This window comes from Ptychodera flava, chromosome 10, assembly GCF_041260155.1.
Source record: "Ptychodera flava strain L36383 chromosome 10, AS_Pfla_20210202, whole genome shotgun sequence".
In the NCBI taxonomy this organism is placed as follows: Eukaryota; Metazoa; Hemichordata; class Enteropneusta; family Ptychoderidae; genus Ptychodera; species Ptychodera flava.
This window is the reverse complement of record NC_091937.1, coordinates 27,457,261-27,479,560: the sequence shown is the minus strand read 5'-3', so window position 1 is coordinate 27,479,560 and position 22,300 is coordinate 27,457,261. Positions and strand designations below refer to the sequence as shown.

At 37.4% G+C, this 22,300-nt stretch overlaps 1 long non-coding RNA gene across 3 annotated transcripts; it reads left to right on the top strand.

Moving 5' to 3' along the window:
- Nucleotides 1-14,139: 14,139 nt before the first annotated feature.
- Nucleotides 14,140-22,023, top strand: LOC139142375 (uncharacterized). Of its 3 annotated transcripts, none has more exons than XR_011554377.1 (4): nucleotides 14,140-14,373; nucleotides 17,574-17,696; nucleotides 18,916-18,992; nucleotides 21,229-22,023. It is a non-coding gene; the product is annotated as an uncharacterized lncRNA (long non-coding RNA). The 3 variants fall into 3 exon arrangements; XR_011554379.1 differs by lacking the exon at nucleotides 14,140-14,373 and adding an exon at nucleotides 14,397-14,703; XR_011554378.1 differs by lacking the exon at nucleotides 14,140-14,373 and adding an exon at nucleotides 15,413-15,625.
- The last annotated feature ends 277 nt before the right edge of the window (nucleotides 22,024-22,300 follow it).

The following is a 22,300-nucleotide window of genomic DNA, read 5'->3' as shown; positions in this document are numbered from 1 at the left end:
TGTAGTAGACGTGGCTTTCTAGAAAGTTGTAAACATGACTAACTGAATTCAAGGTTAAACAGGAGAATAACCTTAAACACCTGACCTTCAGAATGTTCTAGACTAATTAAACTCAGATCATTGGTGCGGGAGAATGACCTACATAGCAGTATGCCAATGCGACCTGGTTATGAAATGTTGTCTTTATGACGATCACTTCACATTCCTGGAATGCTTGCTTCCACGATTTTGAATTCACTGCTTGAGATTCATCAATGTAGGGCAAGTCTTGCGGATTTTTAAACCCATCTCAAGCACTTAATTTAACTTAATATTTAAAAATAGGTGTTTTAGTATAATTTTTATATTGTTGCTTCTCATTATTTTGTGTCATGATTTTTTCCCATACTTTTTAGTGATTTTATTAGCTTTTCCGATCTGTACAACATTTTTATGACTTTTGAAGGACCCCTTAGAAGATAAAACCCAAGAGAAACTTTCACTCTATTAAGGTCTGTAAATGGGTTACCCTTTAGTGTGAATAAATAAATAAATAAATAAATAAATAAATAAATAAATAAATAAATAAATAAATAAATAAATAAATAAATAAATAAATAAATAAGTTTAAGATTAGCTATTTTGTAAAAGAGTGTCATGTAGATGTAGACAAAGAGCAGTCAAGCTCCTTATATGCATATACTGAGGCAGTGTACGCCTCAAAGAGAAAGTAACAATCAAGATCAAGATATTCAACGGTGTGATCTAATTTATCATAGAGGATTGTCAAAGACCGACTGAAATTTTCATGATGAGCAAATTTTTCATTGGATAGAAATTAAGAAGATTTTGAAGTAAATGTAAATATATAGAGACCGGACACTTAGATTGAGACCATCTTAGAAAACAACGACAATCGTGACCAGAAGAATATTGAGGAAGTTTTACCGTGTAACTTGTGTGTCTCACGGACTGTAAAGTATGACGACTTAGATTATTATTTCATTGTTCGCAGGGACAACCCATGTAAACAAATTCAGAGTGCCACCATGTCGTGCTAATTTCAGCAAGCATATTTATTACGTTCTATATATCTGTAAACAGTGTATACATTTTTCCTTGATAATCGGGACTTGGACAGAGGATCGATCGGACATCATCGTGAGTTTTGGCTGGTCCTCTTCGAAATAAATTCTTTACAGCGATAGACGACACTAGATTTTTTCATAGTGCGGGTGAATATCCAATATAAGCGCTAGCTTATATCATCACTTTACAGATCTGAGCAAGCACGACTTCCTCAGTTCGACCCCAACTTCGAAAAATAGACGATACTATAGATTTGTCAAATCGCGGATAAATATTTTCCGATATATATCGGAGATTTCGCAACCTTAAAGATCTGGCCAAGCTCGACTTACATGGTAACACATACAATCAGTCAATCATTCCGTATCATTCACAAACAAAAAATTAATTTTAAGCGACTGATGAAGAAAACTCTGTTTTAGAAACGTAGCGTTGAAGGATCGCAGGGTCACTTAGTGTCTCCAATCCAGTTCGGGGTCTGTACAAGCTCAGTGACTCCCTCCACCACGGTCCCTCGGGATCATGCCTCCGTAATCATACAGTGTTGTACGCAAAACCCAAACAGCCAAGATATGACTTATGTGTGTGCTTCTTTTCCATTATTACATATCTTGGTTCAAATTGGTAAGGTTTGATTTCAGTCGAGGGAAAGTAATACTCGATGTCAGAAATATCGCTGTCCGAACTCTCCATAGTCGTCTTACGAACGCGCTGAACAGTTCAAAGTACTCCTCCAGCTGCAAGCTCCGATCGTCTGTATCGCCGATGACGTCACGCACGCACGCTCTTCCCATGAGCCCTTTCGCGCCCATAGAATTCAGAGCTCATTTTCATAAATGTCTTCTACTTCAACTTATCTTTTCGTCGCGTCGTAGTTGTCAGCGTGTGCAATTTTGTTGCAAATTTGAGCTGCATTTTATTCAAGGGTTCAATCAGAAGGGATAAATGATGAAATTCGCTGGACCTAGGTTTCCCTTTAAAACCAAGAGCTTTAAAATGAGCCCTATCAAGTGGTAGAACAGGTCTGGAAAGAATAGTAAAATTTTCGAGTCCGAATATCTGTCTCCAAGTTAGAAACGTGTTCGTATGTTTGTTTAGTGTCTTGAGCAAGTTGTCATCATTTAAGGCTGTATCTCCGAAATTGAGAAGTAACGGCATATCGTCTTACGTTGTTCGAAACGCTGTAAATCAAAAGGGTATCACCGTAAAAGGTTCGAATCGATAAATTTATTAGCGTCATAAGTTACGCGCACAGTTTAATTGAGATTGATCACAGCGAAAATAATTGTCTGCGCTAGGTTCCTTCATGGCATGCAACTACACCGAAGAAGCTGCCATTTTGACATTGTGGCTGTAGATCTCAGTGAGTTCAGAATCTTTAACATTTACCTCCCCTGAGACATGAAGTACTCGTACATTTTAACATTTTTTATACGAAAAATGAAACTGCCAAAACCAAGATATAACCAGGTAATTTCCTTTTGATCGAGATTCGAAAAGATGTTGGCGATATACAGGTACACAGGGCACATATTTATGGATTATTTATTTCATTTTATTACAATTAATAACACTTGAAATTTAATCGGACATTCCACTACATTTGGGTTTTTTTCATGCAACTTCCCGTGAAATACCAATGCCTGTCCGCTATCAATAGTTATTTCAAAAATAAACAAAGGTCAAGATGGACGTAGCGAATGATAAAGATAGGCACGTCTCAACCAAAATATGCAAGGTTGATACAATGTGCCGGACCCTTGTTCGAAATAGAAATACACAATCGAGCGGCCGATAGCTGCGTCCTCTGATATTTGTCCTCAGAGAAAGAAAAACTTAAATTAGTGTTCACCGGCTAGATCATAAGTTCGGACTGCAGACTATCATAATATGCTGAAAATAACAGATACTTATAGACCATATAGAGCACGGGATTATTATTTTTTGAATTTGCACAGAAACGCTCGAGAGTATGCATTTCCGTGACATATGTACGTCAAATCGTGTACTTTTGTGCCAATGTGAAACTGTCTTGTAATTAATTCAATCATAGTATTACTCGGTTAAGGTGCAACACGCCTCGGGGACAAATATTCGGACAAACTTTTACAATTCTTTTCTGATCTACAACTCGTGAGTGTTCATTTTAAAGCTCTTGGTGGAAGAAAACATTTCATCGTCTTTCGAAAATCGGAAATTTTATTTTTCTCAGTATTTTTCAGTAGAGTTAATAAAGGATTGCGGCCATTTTGAATTTCAAATATCGGTAAACCTTGGGTATTTTTTTCTCTAGTACCAAAATTTGCACTCTGACCCCGAATGGTTGAAATATTTCATGAGGTTAGTTTGAGCAAAAGTTTGAGTCGTTCACTTTTAAGGTGCATTGTACCCTAATTAAACAAGAACACTGAATCTTGAAGTAAATATGAAGAGAAGTGACACAGCTGTTTAAAGTCCTTTGAAAGAACAAATAGTTTCAAAAATGTAATAATTTTAAACAGATATGAATAAGGGGAAACAATGGAAGAAATCAGGAATGCACCAAAATGAATCTACAAAGTTACATACATTTTTATTGCAAGTAGCTACAGAGGAATTTTTTGGACCAAAATATGAAAACTGTAGCCAACGTCCATCATAATTGTGACAAGCCTAAATGTCAAGTAATCCTACAAAATCCATAAACCAAATTGTGAAGTTATCACTAATGTGCTGTCGGAGGAAGGGGCATTTTGACCAAAAAAGAAAGAAAACTACACCATCCCCCTCCCCTTAAAGTTACATGGTCATTTACCATCACGTGTAATTTCTACCATAGTTATAAAGCTATTTTGAGGAATCGATAGACAAAAATTAAAGGCTAGCAGACAAGAATTTTCAGAGAACAATGCTCTCTGACAGATGATAAATTTAGTAAAAATTATTGTCTAGGAATAAATTATCAGCATTCGAGTAAGCTTACTGAGGTCTTCGCTCGAAAGATATAGATTTCATTTGAAAGCCATTCGGTACGATACAGAAAAGCCATACAAACATGATGATCATCAAAATTTCAAATATAAATTATTTAAACATCAGGAGACTGCAAAGCAAATACGAAAAAGTTCTGACACAGTTTTGCAGTTAATATTGAGAAGAAATCCAGCTTCATGCGCATGCAAATCAAGGCCATAGTCTGACCCGCATTTCATGACAACATAACACCCATTGTTATTCTCAAAATCGCTCGACAACTCTAACACCGAGATTTGACAAAGGATTAAAATCATACATACATTCCAGTCAACGTCAACTTGCTCCACAATTTTGCTCCCAAATTTTAAGATCTGTGCCTTAAGAGTTTGTTTGTTGTTTATGGTCTTGCTTTCTATCTATCTACGGGTGCAATAAACGACCCTACACTAACAGAGACAAATTTATTACTCTAATGGCACAGTTGTCCGATGTATAAATTATCACGATAAACTGAAGGGAAATACGTTGTAATATTTCGAAATTTGAAATATCTATGGTACTATTTACAGGAGTGAAACATTCAATCATATGATTGGATGAGAACAGCTCGCAAACTTACGCCTCAGTCAGTGGAGAGACGCTGATATGTGAGGCATTTGTTAGACATACACTGTAGCTGATAATCTTATGACCTCTGATGACCTCTGATTAAAGGCCCCTACGCCATTCCTGAAGAGTGAAGGAGATGAAGCTGCGTGTGGAATACTGGCCCTGAAAATACTGATAAATGGCACATAGAATTTATAAGTAAGAATGGATGGAAGGGTATTGTCAAATGTTATTTTGAAAGTAGACATATCAAGGTCAAGCGTTTGTCAAATGTTCGGTCGTGTGTAGTCAAACGCGGCTCTGAATTTTGGTCTTGATTACGTACTCGCACAGACAAAACGTGAAGAAAATAAGAGGCCCACCGGAATATAAATGAAGCCGCCGGTTGTCAAGAAGGAAAGTGAAGGAAACAACCAATTTGTCTTGTTTTTTAAGCATGGGGTTACGTCGTGAGGTTTTTCGAAAAGTGTGGGTTATGACTTTTATCGTGGTCAAAGGTTGCAATCAATAAATGTTATCATCGTCAAGTGGTAAATATAGTTTAATTATGATTGCTCAGCGACAAACGTGGCTATTTAATCCTGGGTCGGTTCCTCCATGAGCTCCACGGTATAGACGAAAAACGTAGAACGTATAACCGTTGTTATCACATGTACAAGCCAAGTTTGTCGTCTCCGAACAAAAAATACGGGATTTATTCTCTGGTCGTTCTACGTCACGACAACCCGCGTCTATGTCATCAATTTTGGTGCGTCGGACCTTTTTTCGCTGAACGAAGAAAAATATTAGGGAATAATATCTAATTACATCACTAGCATTCGAAATATGTCCCGACTCATTGTCAGCTTTACATTAAAATTGGATAATTAAAGAGAAACCTTACTTAATTTAGTTTGTAAATCTTAATCAAACCCTTCAGTCTAACGTGATCCCGCTTCTCTCCCCCCCTCTCTCTCTCTCTCTCTCTCTCTCTCTCTCTCTCTCTCTCTCTCTCTCTCTCTCTCTCTCTCTCTCTCTCTCTCTCTCTCTCTCATGTCACCAGGAACCCATCGATGAACTCCGTAAAAACCAAGAGCACTTACAAATATTATCGAAGACCTGCAACAAACAGTCTGCAATCTTAGATGCACGGAGAATAATAGATTTCGGTTATTGAACATTCTAATTTAAAGTTTTGCTTAGGAAAGTTTGGCAAAAATGAAACCTTTCAGTTTCGAGCCGAAATTTGCACGTACGTAACAGTACATGCTCTCTATCCATTCTGTTCTAACTTACTTGAAATTGAAAATCAAATTTAAGTTCCTAAATGTTAGGCATGATGTTTAATCTCAGTAAAATTGACAGGCTCCCTAACTCTCTGGTAGTCCGTTCCTTACGGCTATTTTTTATTCAACTTCCTTTTAAATATCCTGCCCTTCTGTCTTCAGTATCATATTTGAAGGGATTGTAGCCAGAGGATCAGGCTATTACGTCGGGCTATAAAGCTAATCGGTGAATATTTCAAGAAGGGAATGCTTGCTAAGTACCCAGTATTTGTATACAGGTATTTACTTCATGAACTACTGGTCGCAAGTCTAATCAACAAGTTGGATCAACCCACTTAAGATATGTATTGAAACGATTTTTTGCACGCAGAGTATTTTTAATTCTAAAGACATATACTCTCGATGTGATCAAACAGAGAGCTAATCATTTCTACTGATATATGAAATAAACAGAATACGCATTAAAACTTAAAATAGACGGATATACACAGAACACAAGGTGCATAACGTCTGAAAATGCGCGCCGATAACAAAGTCCATCATCTTTAAAATGCCCTCTGTACCGAATCAGGAATATATGTTCAATGTGAGAAAACATTCCCTCTGACAATCAGAATAGCTTCATTTGACCTCCTCGTACAACAGTGTTATTTAAGAATATTGTGTAGTCTGTGCTTTTTTATAGTGCGATAATCCTTGCCTGAGTGTGTCGAGTAAAAATAAAAATTGATTTATGGATTGATCGATTAGAGAAATAATATTTACGTTTTGTCAGTGTTGCCTTTGGCCATTTGCATACAATCAAAAAGTGTAAATTAGGGCAAAGCAGGTCAACACATTGCGTATTATTGACAAGTATCAATCAAGCTCATAGTTCAGAGTCCGTGTGTACCGAGGGTATATAAAGTTACAAAAATCCATTATCTCCAGCATTTCAACTAAAGATCGACATTGGGTGAACGCATGTCGAGGCTTGGCCATCTGTGAAAAAACAGAGTACGTTAAGTTTGGTAAGTCCAAAGTTTTCATTTATTCAATTAAGAACCATTGGAATTATTTTGTCCTTTTAAGTAAGGTTTCATGCAGACGAATTTTGTCTAGCGGAGGAGCTATAGCGTTAATGACTTTGAGCTCCCCCTTTAGTTTCAATATTTGATTTACATATCGCTTAGATGCATATCAGGCACATTTAGACTCCTACTTATCATTTTTTTGGCACAGTGGCTTGGCTGTGAATATGTGCTGAAAACATTGTTATAATTGAAAAGAGCACGATGAGAAGGCAGTAAAAACCCTTGACAACGAATTTCAAGGCCTTCCAACGGCCATTCTTAAGAAGGAAGTTACTGATAAAAAAAAATAAAGATAACCTAAAAATACACTGTTCCCAAGTTTTCCCAAGCTAAAAATTCTAGTAACTAGCTGATAGTTGAATTGTTATGAAATCTGCATTGTTTTAAAAAATGAGCACCAAACTAAATCAACATAAAAATATTTTACTGATACCAATCATTTATTTATTAAATTTCTATCGAACTGTATGTTCCTACATTAAAAAAAATAAAGTTCATGTTTAAACATTTACATGTTTTAAGCAGTTTAAGGCCACCGGTTATCGTGAAACACCGGTAATCATGATTTAAATTACGGTTTCATAATCTCTTTGAGAGGCTCGGTAAAGCGCAAGATAGTGTAAAAATGTTTCATCCTATTGATGTTGACCTTTTCATTGTTGACCAAACATTGTCCGACCCCTTCCCATGGTAACATACCATAGCTGTATTAGTATGCCAGTATGCTGATCTTTTGCACTCTAACGATTACTTTGTACTTTAAATTTATCTCACAGTATTCTCACAGTATATATATATATATATATATATATATATATATATATATATATATATATATATATATATATATATATATATATATATATATATATATATATATATATATATATATATATATAACACATGAACTGGCCCTTATCTCCGACTACGTGACGTACAACAGCACAGATAAGAAATCCATATTACCCTGTTGTACGTCATCAACCGGAATGCAATGGCACCGTTCACACATGCACGCCGCGACACAGACCAATTTGTCTTGATCGATGCGGTGCTCACATGGGCTTTTTACATTAAAAGGTGACCCGATAAATTCAGATATGGAAACAGAGAAGGAATTTCCAACGAAATTTCGAGTCGCTAAAGCTTTAGCTATTTCCAAGAATCGAATGAGGATACAGTCAATCGTTTTAATAGCTCAGAAACGTCGCGGCTCCAGCCGAGTCGTAAAGCTCAATGTGAACGTTGCCTCGCGTCATACCTGGCGATCGCCAACCGACCTCGTACCTAGCGATCCCGGTTGGCGATGAACCCGAAAGATACACCTCAACATAAGTTCAACTAAAGAAATGAGTACCGTACAATCTTCGGGAAAGCGACAAAGAAGGCACACGCATAAAGTCATTCGACGAACTACGATACTTTTCCTTCACCATACAAAAAAAATTCCGTTAATTCTCGATCTGATCAAACCTGCAGCGTAGGGTTGTAGTAAAGGCATAAGCTGTCGAGCTGTAGCCCGAACTCTGTATTGCAACGCTTTGGAATCCGTTGCATTTCGAAAGTTGACTCGGAACACTGAAAACAGACCAGGGTTTCCATTAAGTAACAAAATTAGGATGTATATACGGGCTATATATGTGTCATGGCAAATAAACATCAAAGTCCATAAGACGAAAACATTGACGACCGAGATGGGAATCTACAAGTTGACACCGCAACGGCGGAGACCGCTGACGGATGCGCTGCATACACGCGATTGTGCAATACCTTAGTCAATGAATGGTTTTATTTGCGTTCCAAGGCCACCGGCCCATATACAAAGGGGTTAAATTAAGTATTACAATACAAATAAATGTAGGTTACAAAGAAGTGTTAATTACAGGAATAACACGGCAGTATATACTTTGTAATTGCGTACAGAGAGTTAATTTAAATAAGTTTTGACTTGATAACATATCAGCAGATTACAGCAATTCCACTGGCTCTTTCTTTAAGTTTGAAAGCTCTGTAAATAAAATTACACAGACTGAGCATAACATCTGGTTCATTTGATTTCATAACATTAATAAATTTCTGAAAGTTTGGTTCCAGAAACAGGTCTGTGGGTAAGTATTTCAATCTCAGGTTATTATACAGAGGACATATTACAAGAAAATGGTACTCGTCTTCGACAGTTTCTGTATTACAAATTGTACAATATCTATTTGTAGAAGCAATACCATGTCTTCTGCCTTCCTCTATCGCTAGAGGAAGAGCAGAACAACGAAGACATGCTATCATTGGAATGGCTCTGTGATTACATCGGACGTAAAGATATCTTTCAGCTTCTAAAACGCTTTTAAAATGAATATATGTAAGCAGTTTTGGCTTTTGAGCCAAATTTTCCATCCACTGTTGTCTTAATGTGTCTTTGACTCTAAGTTCAAACATTGACAAAAATACTTTCGTATTACCTACTTCCTGGGAAATCCACGCGAAACCAAATCCAAACGAAAACAAAATATTTTTTATGGAGGTAGTCCAGGTAGTTCTACCAATATTGTCGATATTACATAACATACGATAGGCTTGTTTTGGAACTCTACTGTTAGGCATTTCTAAAAGTTTTATCCAATACCTTATACAACGACTAAGGGTATGATAATAAATAGGGAAAAGACCACATTCCCCCATTACCGCTTCCTTTGTTGTGGAGTAGGGTAATGCCAGTAATTTCCCACACCAACTTCTTTGAACTTGTTCCAGGGCATCATAATATTGAAATCCCCAGATTTCAGCACCATAACACAAAACTGGTAAAATTGTTGCATCGACGATCTTAAAATGAACATTAACATCAAAATGAGAAAGCCTCCATCTTGCAACTGACAGTACATTTAAAACCTTATGGCGTGCTGAGCTAGAGTATAAACTGCTTTGGACCATGTCTTTCGTGAAGGAAGAAGAAGTCCTAGATATTTGTAATAAGACACCACCTCAATTACATTACCATAAAAAAGCCAGTTTTCCCAATGAGAGCGGTGACCACCTTTACGAAAAATCATAACTTTTGTCTTATTAAGGTTGATTTGCATACGCCATTTTACATAGAAACGTGACAGTATATCAATTAAGCACTGTAGATAATTCTGATTGAATCTGCAAAAATGACAATATCATCTGCGTAAAGTAAACAGAAAATGTCGTACATTTCTTGTGTGAGCTGGATGCCTATACGACCTGATGTCATGTACATAGTATTGAGTTCTTCGATAAAGAAACTGAAGAGAATAGGGCTGAGAATGCAGCCCTGTCTGACGCCTGCTGGACATTCAAAATACTGTGAAGAGACATTGCCAGCTCTGACACATGACGTAATACTTGAATACATAGAATGTAATATATGAAACATTTTCCCTTAACACCAAGCGACAAAAGTTTGTACAAAAGAAGAGAATGATTGACCCTGTCAAATGCTTCGGAAAAATCAATAAAAAGACAATATAGTTTACCTCTTATACTTAGGTATTTTGGATGATAGCTTGTAAGACAAAAATGTTGTCAATAGTGCTGTGATTTTTCCTGAAACTGACTGACAGTCTGAAAGTATATTTGTGCTGTTAGACCATTTTGTTAACGTGCATTTAATACTGAAGTGAATATTTTTCCAAGTGCGTTTGACAATGAGATGCCTCGGTTATTATTAACATCACTCTTATCACCTTTCATGAAAAGCGGAATTACAGTGGCAATTGTCCACTCAGGAGGAAAGTTACCAGATTCAAAGATAAAATTAAACAGGTGAACTAATAGTGGTAAAATTACATCTGCTGCATGGCTATAAAACTCGTTAGGCAATCCGTCTGGACCCGGAGCTTTTCCAGGTTTTAATTTCCTTAAACAGTTCAAAACTTCAGACTCTGTTATTGGAGCATTTAAAACATCATTGTCGTGGTCACTTGTATCCTCAAATTCAGTTCTGTTAACCCACACATCGATTTCTTCTTCGACAGAACGCAAGAACTCCAAATCACCTGATTCAATGTCATGACATTGTTTGTATAGGTTACTAAAATAATCAAATCATGACTGAATACTGATGTCGTTTGATGATTGACTCTTGCGACCAATCACCGAATTCAGAATGGACCAAAATTCCCCAGAGCCCGTTACTGCATTTTGAAAGGAATTGCGAATGGCCTCTTGATATTTTATCTTGCAGTCCTTGCATTTCTGTTTGAAGAGTTTCTTTGCATTCTTATAATCATGTAAGGAGTCAAATGTACCTAGTTGTCGAAATATTTTTAATTTGCTGCAAACTGAGGTTTTTGTTTGTTGACACTCAGCACCAAACCATGGCGGTTGCAGTTGCGTTTTGTTGGAATTTAGCTGAGTACGTCCATCTACCAAAGCCATCTGTAGCGCGTTGTTCAGTTTGGAAATAACACTACTAGGGTTAGGAAATGCCCTCTTTGATTCTTCCAATAAGTTTTGCACAGGTGGAGAACGAAGATTTCTTGAAAAGGAACTGTTACATTTCTCAGTCATGCGAAAGCGAACAATAGATGAGGTGGAATCATTAACACAATTTTTATCTTTGTTCATGGGTATGTTTGCGGCCCTCACAGTGCAGGTGGCGGGAAAGTGATCGGATTCGATTCGTGGAAGGACATTGAGACATGTAACATATCTGAATAAATCTGCTGACAAAAGGACGTAATCAATAACACTCCCACCCGTAGATAAACATGGGTGATATTGCCATCTCTGTCACCTGCTACTCGACCATTTGCGATATAAATGTCCAAATTTCGACAGATGTCGAGAAGGGCCTTTCCCGCCTCATTTACAAAAATATCTTTAGAGTTACTAGGCATACAAATATTAGATGGATTATACAAATTGCTTTCAAGAGGTAAAATATCTACAGAGTCATCAATAATAAAGTCATCATCTACATCCGTTCGAGCGTTAAAATCACCTCCGATAATAAAATAGCTGTCTGGATTTTCAGATCGTAATTCCACGAGGAAACTTTCTAAACGCTCAATGCTATCCAGGACAGACTCTGGTCGGAAATAGCAACAGCCAAAAATTACATTGCAACCAAACGGAAATAGACTCTTGTGTAAGAGAAAGAAAATACAATTTTCTAGGTTACAGCTTATTTTCTGTATCTTATCAATGATGCTTTTCTTGACGTAAAGCGCAGCACCGCCACTCGGTCTGCCCTTCGTGTGACGCCTTTTAGCGGGAAATTCATGAACAAAATGGTTTCTCAATACATCAACAGAGTCTTGATTTGTACAAAATGTTTCCAGCAAAGCTACCATATCATAATTTGAGCACAAAGAAAGAAAATCTTCTGACTAATCTTTGGTTTCAATCCTCTGATATTCCAAAATAGTAATGATAGGTTACACTCAAATGGGCCTTGGCCGCATCCCTACCGTACTGTCTCTTGGACTTGAAAGACTTGGCCAGTAAGTTCGTTGACTTTGTAAGTTTTCTTTACTTCGTGTTCATTGGTGCAAATCAGTTTATAGTAACGTAAATGTGCTTTCAATGCTGGGTTGTCTTGAAGCAGCGACTTTTGAACGAATAGAGCGAATTCGCCTCGAAAAGTCTTCTCCGATGGTGATATTGGAACCCTTGAGTTTTCTGGCTGCCGACAGTACTGTTGATTTGTCTTTGAACCGGGTAAACATGGCGATAATTGGGTTGGCTCCACGTACTTTTGGCGCATTTGTTATTCGGTGCACCCTTTCAAATTCCATGTCCACTGGTATGCCAAGGTTATCTTTCAGAAGAGATGAAACGTTTTCTTCTGAAGTACTCCAGCTCTCTATTAGGTCATTTTGTGGGAGTCCATAGAGAATGAGGTTGTTCCGTCTATTTCTGTTTTCCAAATCGTCATTTGCACGCCTGAGTTTGTTGTTTTCTTTCGTTAGTTGATCCAATTTCGAATGTATTGCTTGAATAGTGTCACTATTAGAGTCAAGATCGTCCAATTTTGTTATGTTACTTTGAAGTTCTCGGACTTCGGACATCTCATCCTCCATGTTGTTCATTCTACTTTGTAGCAGCTCTAACTTTTGGTGGACAAATTCAGACTCTGAAATTATTTTATCTAGTTTTTCATTTATGCCGACAATGTCCTCTTTTGTGACCGGTTCATTCGTGGATCGTAGTTTTGGTGGCCGGGGATTTGGTTCCACATCACCCGCAATCACTTGAAGACCGATAAAACACAACTTTATCGATAGTGACATGTGGCAATTCAGCATTGGTATGGCGAGGGCGGCCATCTTGGGTGGTTTTCTGTGTCGTGCTGGATCACCACCACCAAAAGTACTAATTTTGGTCCTATATTCAGTCAGGCCGATGCCCATTTCCAAATGAATTGTCAGAGTAAACGACTATATACCTTTCTGTGTAGTTTTCGGCACAAAACACAGCCAGGAACGTCGCTTCTTGCAAATTTTCTTGGAGCCGATGTGCTGCACGTGTGAGTTAGTTCGCAGTTACGTAAGGACCCCCAATACCTTAGTCCAACCTTAGTCAAAGCTTATTTATTTATTTATTTATTTATTTCACTTTAAAGGATTACCCATTTACATGCTCAAATCGAGTTAAAATTACCCAATAAGGCTGTAATCTCCCATGGGTCCTAATTAAACACACAGAAGTAAAATCCAATAAGTGTTAAAAAAACAATGAAGTCAAATAGCAGACAAAATAAAATTATAAATAAAATATTTAAAAAATCAATATGAAGCTTATATGAAGCTTGACGCCGAAGCTAAGTACAATGGTGAGCGTGCCGACCTTAATTTAAGACTGGTTTGCCCAAGATTCGCTGAAGCTTACTTCCAATTTTGTTCTAAGCTCGTGAACTAAACCTTGGGCCGAACTTTACGGATAAGATTTTATCATCCTCATTTCAACTAGCTTTTGGGTCCCTTGACCCAGCATTTAAGGGCTATTTGTTGCTGAGTTTAGGGAGCCAATTTTACTGCCGAGTCTTGGCAAATCAACAATTATCGCACGATATGAGGCACGATTCATTTATGCAAATGAGATTTTGGGTAGCGAAGGGTAGCGGAGGTAGCGGATCATAATTTCAAAGTTTCATCTATTTGTATCTTCTTAGTAATTGTTTTAAAAGTATAGTACTTGCTTAATGTCAAACAATTACACCAAACTATCAACCTTTAACGTGTCAATTAAGCCCAACACGGCACGCACTATATTCTGAACTCGGATGGTTATGTCTGCCGTGTGTGCGTAACTAGTGCGAACAGCTTCAGCCAGCGGGTCCGACTGTACAGCCACGGTCATGAAGGGTCGCGCGTGGTACAGCACATCTACCGAACACTAACTACGTTCCCGGTTTTTGTTCAAGTTAAAGAAAGATAGCGGTAAGTGCCTACTGCTTTGTATTCCTATAAGACACTGTGCGGCTGTTATGAAGCTAATAACGTTTACCATTTCCCGATTTTTGTCGCGGGTAACTTGTGAGCTGCAGTGGCTTCTGCGAGTCACTCGACCCACGCTCGACCCCTGACCGTTTCGACCCCTATGAAACTTGTATCATTATCATCTCGAAAGTACGTCCTCAGATTTTTCGATGCTCATAGCACTTTGAAAGACTTTAGTGGAACCTTGTAACGTCGGGAACGCACCCGAATGGCTCGACAGATACATTGTGTGCGGTGGGACGCCGTATAACGCCGGGAACACACAGCACGGTATTCAGGGCACAGTTACGTGTGGTTCATTACACAGCGGCCGCGGTTATGCATACCACGGCCGCCGTGTAATTCTGATGCAGGGCCAAATAAAAAGAGGTCAGTCAGTTGCGAGCTGGGCCAGTAGGAGTATGGTTATATGATGAGACTACAGTATTCTTCTATTTTCTAGGTCTCGCTAAGCAATGTGAATGTCATTCATGAGCGCGATGTTTGCAAACTTCCTTCCGCCATGGAGGTTATCTCGCTTGAAGTTCAACAATCAACGCTAACTACACGATGGCATCGGCCGGAATGTGGTACATCGTATTTTGCTTTCCATTAAAATACCTTTGAAGCTACGATTTACTACCGTCAAACCATAGCATAAAACGTTATTCATCCAACGATCAATGATTAAGTCATTGTTACTGCCAATTTATACCTCTCGACCAATGTGTTTTTCAGAGTTAAACGTCGGACGTTCTCGTTGTTTACTGAATGTTCAACAAAATAACATAAAAAACCCCAAAATTGGCATGCGTATAAAAGCATCTGTTGACTGTGAAGAGAAAATGTACGCAATGTAAGTGGTAGACCTCTCCCACTGGCCGAGTTGGTCGGCGCGGGCACTGGCCGAGCTCGCAACTGGCAGACCTCTCAGGTTACCGGCCGGTGTCCTTGCTGTGTGTTCCGGCCTTGTATGGCCTCCCCATATAACTCTGGGAACACAAAGCGTTGTACGTAGGGCTAGGCCGGGTTCATCAAAGTCGCCAAAAACTATGAACATGAGTCTGCGCGCTGCACTTGGTCGTAAAAGTGTCTCCGCATTTTGTGTATCGAAACAGCTAAATTGTTTGTTTTAGAAGCCAATTTTCCCAGGAAAGATACATGATATATTCAGTAAAACGTCATGAAACAAGAAAGATATGACAAGGTAGAGGTGAGCACAACAAGAGAGTGTGAAATATTGGGGTCGAAACGGACAGGGGTCGAGGTGACTTAGTCCGAGTCCTATTGCAAACGGTGCACGTCTGGGCCATGTCCAACATGCGCTTCCACCGGAAATCTGGAGATTTTTGGAGACAGAACTCACTCTTCTTTTGTTCAGTTGTCGCTTGATTCTTCGCTATTCCTTCAGCCCTTTACCCAGTGAATGTAAGCCTTTACCAATTGGCATCACATTGCCTTTGACTGTGCATTCGAATCCAGCTTAGAATACCTGGGTCAGTCCAAACATTCAATAATTGTTGTATTTTTAAGTATCTTAAATTAAGGAATGCTCTTTCCCCTATATATTTCCTCTTTGTCTACATATAATATATTTGAAGTTTTTCTATGGGCCTGGGTGAAAGAGATTTTATTAAAACATTATATCATCAAGTGAAGTAAGAATACGTAGATTATATGTTAATATTATAGTATTCTTGGGAGTTTGAAACTAAATCTTGGCTAATAAATATAAAGTTCACGAGCAATAATTATTGTTTATCGAGCATATCCTTTGGAAAAAAAATATTCAGAAAGTCAGCCATGCTGAAGGGGTAAGCCTGATTTATGTTTCACATTCCATAATCATGTACCAAGTTCCCAGGTCTTATGGTTTGCGATTCACTCAGAATTTAATTCAGATGTGTGGCTGACTTTGCTGAGAATAAATCGACATGGAAGCATGAACAATCTTTATTTCCTTGCATGCTGTATTTCCTTGCATGCTGTACTATCAAAACATTTACAAGATTTCAGTGTGTTAACGCTCATGGTATGTTTTAATTCCCAATAACAATCAAAAGCTATGTTTCTTGTACCAAACTCAACTGAGGGAGACTTCAGTAATTATGAGCAGGTGGGTCGGGGGGTTAATTGGTATGCATGAGATTGCCAAAGGAGACCCTCCCATCCCTTTTTTTCTCAAATTCTGCCCCCCCCCCAAGTCTGTATTCACAAATCAAATGAAACCGTCCTCTTCTTAACATCAAGACGGCAAATTCTCTGACATATTGGGGAATAGCAATTCTGTTTACATATTAATATAATAAATCTTGTAAATCGCAACATCAATGGTCTCCACGATTGGATTGAAAAATTGTGCTGCCTCATTTCCATATTTTAGCATAACATTAGCATACTATCTGCCTAAAATTTGAGTACCTGTCACAACTTTCCTAAACATGTCACTCTACTCAGTAGACATGATGATCACATGATGAATAGACTCTCAAAAAGCAATTGAGAATAACAACTTTGTCACTACATGGAACTTCACTGTGTATCAAGTGAAGTTACATGTAGCATGAAGCTGGTCAGTTTTCTAGAAAAAAATTTTCTTTGAAATTGAAACACTTTGTAAGAGTATTGACAATGATAAATACCGAACGTTTTAATCCTTCAAAAACTACCGCAAAAATACAGAGTTGAAAGAAAGTCACATTCCAAAGTGGCCTTATTTTGTTACATGTTTTGTAAGTGGGTAATTCCAACACTCAGCTAGCTGCCACATTTAATGGGCCTGTGGAGAACTCTGATTATGAAATACAATTTATACTCTTTTAATGGGGTCCAGTGAGTTGCTGTAAGTTTGATGAAATTTTAAAAATTGCAGTCTGTGCTATTTAAAGGGGAAATTTACCAAGGCTGATTTTCACATGTGTGCTAGCTTCTAGGTTGCTATAATATGGGAAAGCCATTTTTGCCATTTATAACTCCCATTATTTTTTACAAAAACGGGTAAAATTAGTCACAGAAGTTGCAGTTTAGGGCTTCATCAATTTGATTTATTTTGAATCATGGGGGAAAAAGTGCCAAGGTTGTAGAAGTGGTGATCAAGACTCAGAGTCATAAGCTTTCATTTTGAACTCACTGCGGTGTGTATGTGATTTGTTCTTTTAAAGCTATAGGAGTTGGGTGAAGATGTTGTCATGGATACCTGTCCTAGGACACTACCATGGATCCCAGTCCTGAGGTCGCTGTCATGAATTTCTGTCCCAAGGATGTTGATCATAAAAGTGATAATTGTAAGTTATGAATAATTTTCCTAATGCAGTATAAATATATGCCAGATAGATTCAGATAGTATTATGCATCTAGAAGTCATGTTATCATGGTTACAAATACTTCGCAACAGTATGTGTGTTCAAATAGGAATAAATAAGACCATTTTATGCATTTGTTGTTGTTACTTCCTTGTTTTGTCGTAGTTGAGCAAAGGCACTTCTGCAGTTGTGGACTCAAATAACCAATGGCTCATTGCATATCAACCAATCCGATCACTTCAAAAAAAGATAAACAAGATGTCATCAACATCAAACACTCACATGATGAACTACATGTATACTGTACATAAATTTCATTCCAAAGTATCCCTTTGTTTGCTTTTCAATCGTTTAGGCCAAAAACGGAGTTGGTTTCTCATCATCGAACTTATTAATATAGACCAACTGCATCAACCTCCCTCCTAAAATATCAGGGGCTGTGCCATATTCATGTAGCTAAAACTATCAATTGCCAAGAAAATTGCAAACATGATAGCCTGTGCATGTTTTGTAAATAAACTTTTTCCTGGTGCCTTGGGATTCATCAACTGTCTCAGAATGCTGCACATGCTCTTGTTCTTGCATCTTGCAAATTTCTTAGGGGCATGGTGCTCACAGAACATGAAATTGATGAACTGGAAGATCAGGCTTCATTACAGTCTAGAGTGTTTTAACTGAAGGAAATTTGGCATTGTAAATAGATCACGTCTCCCATACAAAGTCATTTGAAAGTATGAGAATGAAAGTTACCTTGTTTTTAAAAGCTTGTCATTTTTAGCCTTCTTTCTCGACAAATATGATTTGGGAGTATTCTCTTTGTTAATTTTTTTTTACAGATAGTAAACTTGTGAAGCAAAACATTTCCCATACGGTGCATTTTAATATATCCTTGAATATTTGAAGGTCCCTGAAGACAGCGATACTGTACACATGATTTTTAGACTAAAGCTCTTACAACAGATAAAGCCAAATACTTTTGGCTCAATACTGCTTTTACTGACTGTGCAGGTGGGAAAGTGATACTGTCTGGCAGGTACTCCCAAATCATGATTGAGTAGTGCTCATAAGTTATCTCTTCTTCTGCAATGTCAAATACAGACATTCTGCATTTCTAAGATGGATATTCAGTTACATGACTGCAGGTAAAAATATTTAGTTTTGCTAAATGATTTATACATGATGTATGCTTTTTTTTGCTTAGCTTCAAGGGAAAAGATGCAAAGGAAAAGAAAGCACCATGTTCTTCTGGAAATGAGAAAGAGAAGCCATATAAAACTGGTCAGTGAATTGTTAATGATATACTGACACCTTGCCAGTGTACTGAGTGGTTGTAAGGACAACACAGTACATGTACATGTGTTTGCCTGTTAAGTTGTGAGTTACCTGAAATTAAATAATTTCCTTTAATTCTTAAGGGGAAATTATTTTGGCAACTTGCAGTCATTAGGGCCTACAGCCAGTCAGTATGTTTCTAGATATAGACCTCATTTATGCACACTAGAGGGACACAGTACAATAAATTACCCACAATACTCTTTGAATTGTATCCTTGAAGGTAACTTTTCTCAAAACTTTTTCAGTTCTGCATGTAAGTACTAGTGTGCAGCATCAGAATAATTTTTAAATAATATCTAGTAAAAGTATGTTCAGATATTTCAGTGAAATTTTGAAAATAACCACTAAACAACCATAAATGTCACATTCTGCGGGTACTACAAATGCCATACTTTTTAGGTAGCAAGTTATGACAAACTGAAGGAGTCATTCTCTCAGAAATCTTAGCATGCAAACTTCTTTTGTCATTTTCATTGCAAAAATCAATATCCTTTGTTTCATAAAACAGGTGCAACTAGTCTCCCTACTTTCCATCACATTATTCTGTATGGCTGAGGACAATCTCTGGCAAATTTCACAAAAATGCTATCTCCTCTCTCAATTATACATAATTTTCCAAATTATTTAAAATGAGAACTGAGAAGAATGGTGTGCATAAAAGTACGTTTTCAAAATTTTGATAGATAGTCTGTGAATTTGTCTACACATGGGAGACATAGTAGACTTCACTCAAGTATCTCAGAGGATACAAATCGCAATGAATTATGGGAAATCTACAGTACTGTGAGGGATGAATGATCATCGATAGGGTTTCTTTGTTCCTCTCACTCATGGCAGCTTGGATGTGGCACAGACGTTGAAGTAATGGTGATATTAAACTCTGGAATTTTATTCTCCTTCCCAAGTTTTCTGCAGTAATACCTCTTCTTGACCTTTATCCTGTCCTTTCTTCCCTTTTTAAGTGAGGTATAAACTGCTTTTGTGAAAGATCTCCACCATCTCTGAGTCTGATCCTGTCACATCCGAGTTCCATTAGATATGTGTATAAATACATGTAGGTTGCATATATTCATTTATCAAAACCAGATTCTGTGGTATCCAGGGAAATTCAGTGAAACCATTTTTATATTGACCATTTTTCAAAACAAACTATACAATCCTAGTTGACTGCAACCTATCTATTCAGAACAATTCTCAGACACTGTGTTTGTTTTCTCAGAACAGTAGCTGTAAGTTTTGATGATTTTATTATTAATTTTGTTCTCAATTGTACCAACTGTACTGTCTTCTTCTGTTGCGAAAAGCACGTTACATGTCCAGTGTTCAACTTGTGAAGACAGCATACATCATATATTAAATTGTGATTGTTAGCAAATTAATTTTAGTCCACACCAAAATTCACAGTGCACTTTGATGAGGTGAAAACTTGACATTTCATGGGAGAAGAAAAGATAGTTAAGTTGGTACAAAAACAAAATATTTTTTTTAATCAGAAAAGTAACAGGTGTATTGTACTGTTTTAAACTTAAATTAGACTGTCTAATGATGTGTGTTTTTGTGATGTCTATACAAATGTGTAGTTTATGTATTACAGCTAATCAAACCAGTCTCAAAGTGGCCTTTCAGTTAGGATGTAGTGGATGCTAAATGTAGTTTGTATGTATACTGTATTGCATTATTCAAGTTAAATTCCATAGAAACTATGTCAGTTTAGCAAGTGATCTCCCTCCATTCAACCCCAGTGCTTCAAAATCTGAGACAGTACCACAGACTGCTTCGCTTTAACAAGGTATATCTGTGTGATTGTTTGCTTTGAATGGGATCTTTAAAACTGGTTCCTTTGTAAGAGTCATGCCATGGATTTTACTTGGGAGGGCTTAGGAAGGAATTATCATGGGGTAGATAGAATATTAGACAATGTGAGGGGCTAATACTCAAGTGTAGGCTATCATTGAACAACACTAATTTTGATGCATGGCAGTATCTTGAATCCATATAATCATCTTTCTACCAGGCTCCATAGACAAACCATAGAAATAAATACTACCTGGGAGAAAGAGGATGAAACAAACTGACATCCTGAGCATGTAATAAAGAGTTTAAAACAATGATCAAAGTTCAGTGTCCTCGTGTCTCTAATTTTAAATTGTTCAATTTCTCATTTCTTACCTTTCCATAGGAAGGAAGCATGCTACATTCATGGATGAAAAGTACCACTGACTGAGGCTGCGGAAGAAGCCATTGACAGGCATTTTTGTCACAGTAACAAAGTCTGAAGCTGAAAATTACCTAGTACAGGGAAAAGTTTGTACAACAGGGACTGGAAATAACTGAAATGCCATGTTAAAAGCTGAACCATAGCATTAGGAAAGCAAACATTTACAGGAGACTACAATTTCACATAGACTACTCCCAGGCAATGCAAATGCAGGATCATATTAATTATCACACTGGTATGATTAGTCCAACCCCATGTGGACTGCATCTTCATATAAATGATACATACATGTACAAAGGAGTAAAATTGATATGATGATGCAATTCTCACAAACTTAAATAGCTTTTTAATCCCTAGACACAAGGACAATGTATTTGAGCATACATATATGCAATGTTACTTTCTTTCTGATATTATCAAAATTTGCCAGCCATTATTATTTTTATGTCTGGAAATATTACTTTGGCAGGTGTGAACTGAGGAAAGTGCACCATGACCCACGTATGTCCAGTAATTTTCTTCAAATGTGATAAGATCTGAATGTCAATGTGATGGCCTGCTATCAATTTAACTTTTTATCATGCAAAGGGCAATACAGAAAAACAGCAACTTTGTTGGTGATTTTGAGTCTTCTCACTGAATTGCAAGCACAAACATTGTGAATTTCAAATAAGATTTCATTCAAACATATTTCTGTTTATCACATGCAAGAGGTCTCTATATATTTCAATTAAAGCACCTGTTTACCAATTTGAACTGTATCATCTTTTGTGAGTTCTTTTTCAGGGGGTGTCATAATGTTAGTTGCATTATGGGTGAACAAGTTCAACATCACCTTAGAGTTTGACGATGTTGAGTATTGTGACTTTTGATGGAAAAATGCCTTTACAGATATTTTCTTTGCATGTTTGTTTCATCTTTCATGTAGTGAGAACCGAGAATCAGTGCTATACAATATCTTCCTTTCACACTAATTTTGCTCCTGAAGCACAACACTTCTTACAGACTGCTTCATAAGTGAGATTTTAGCCTG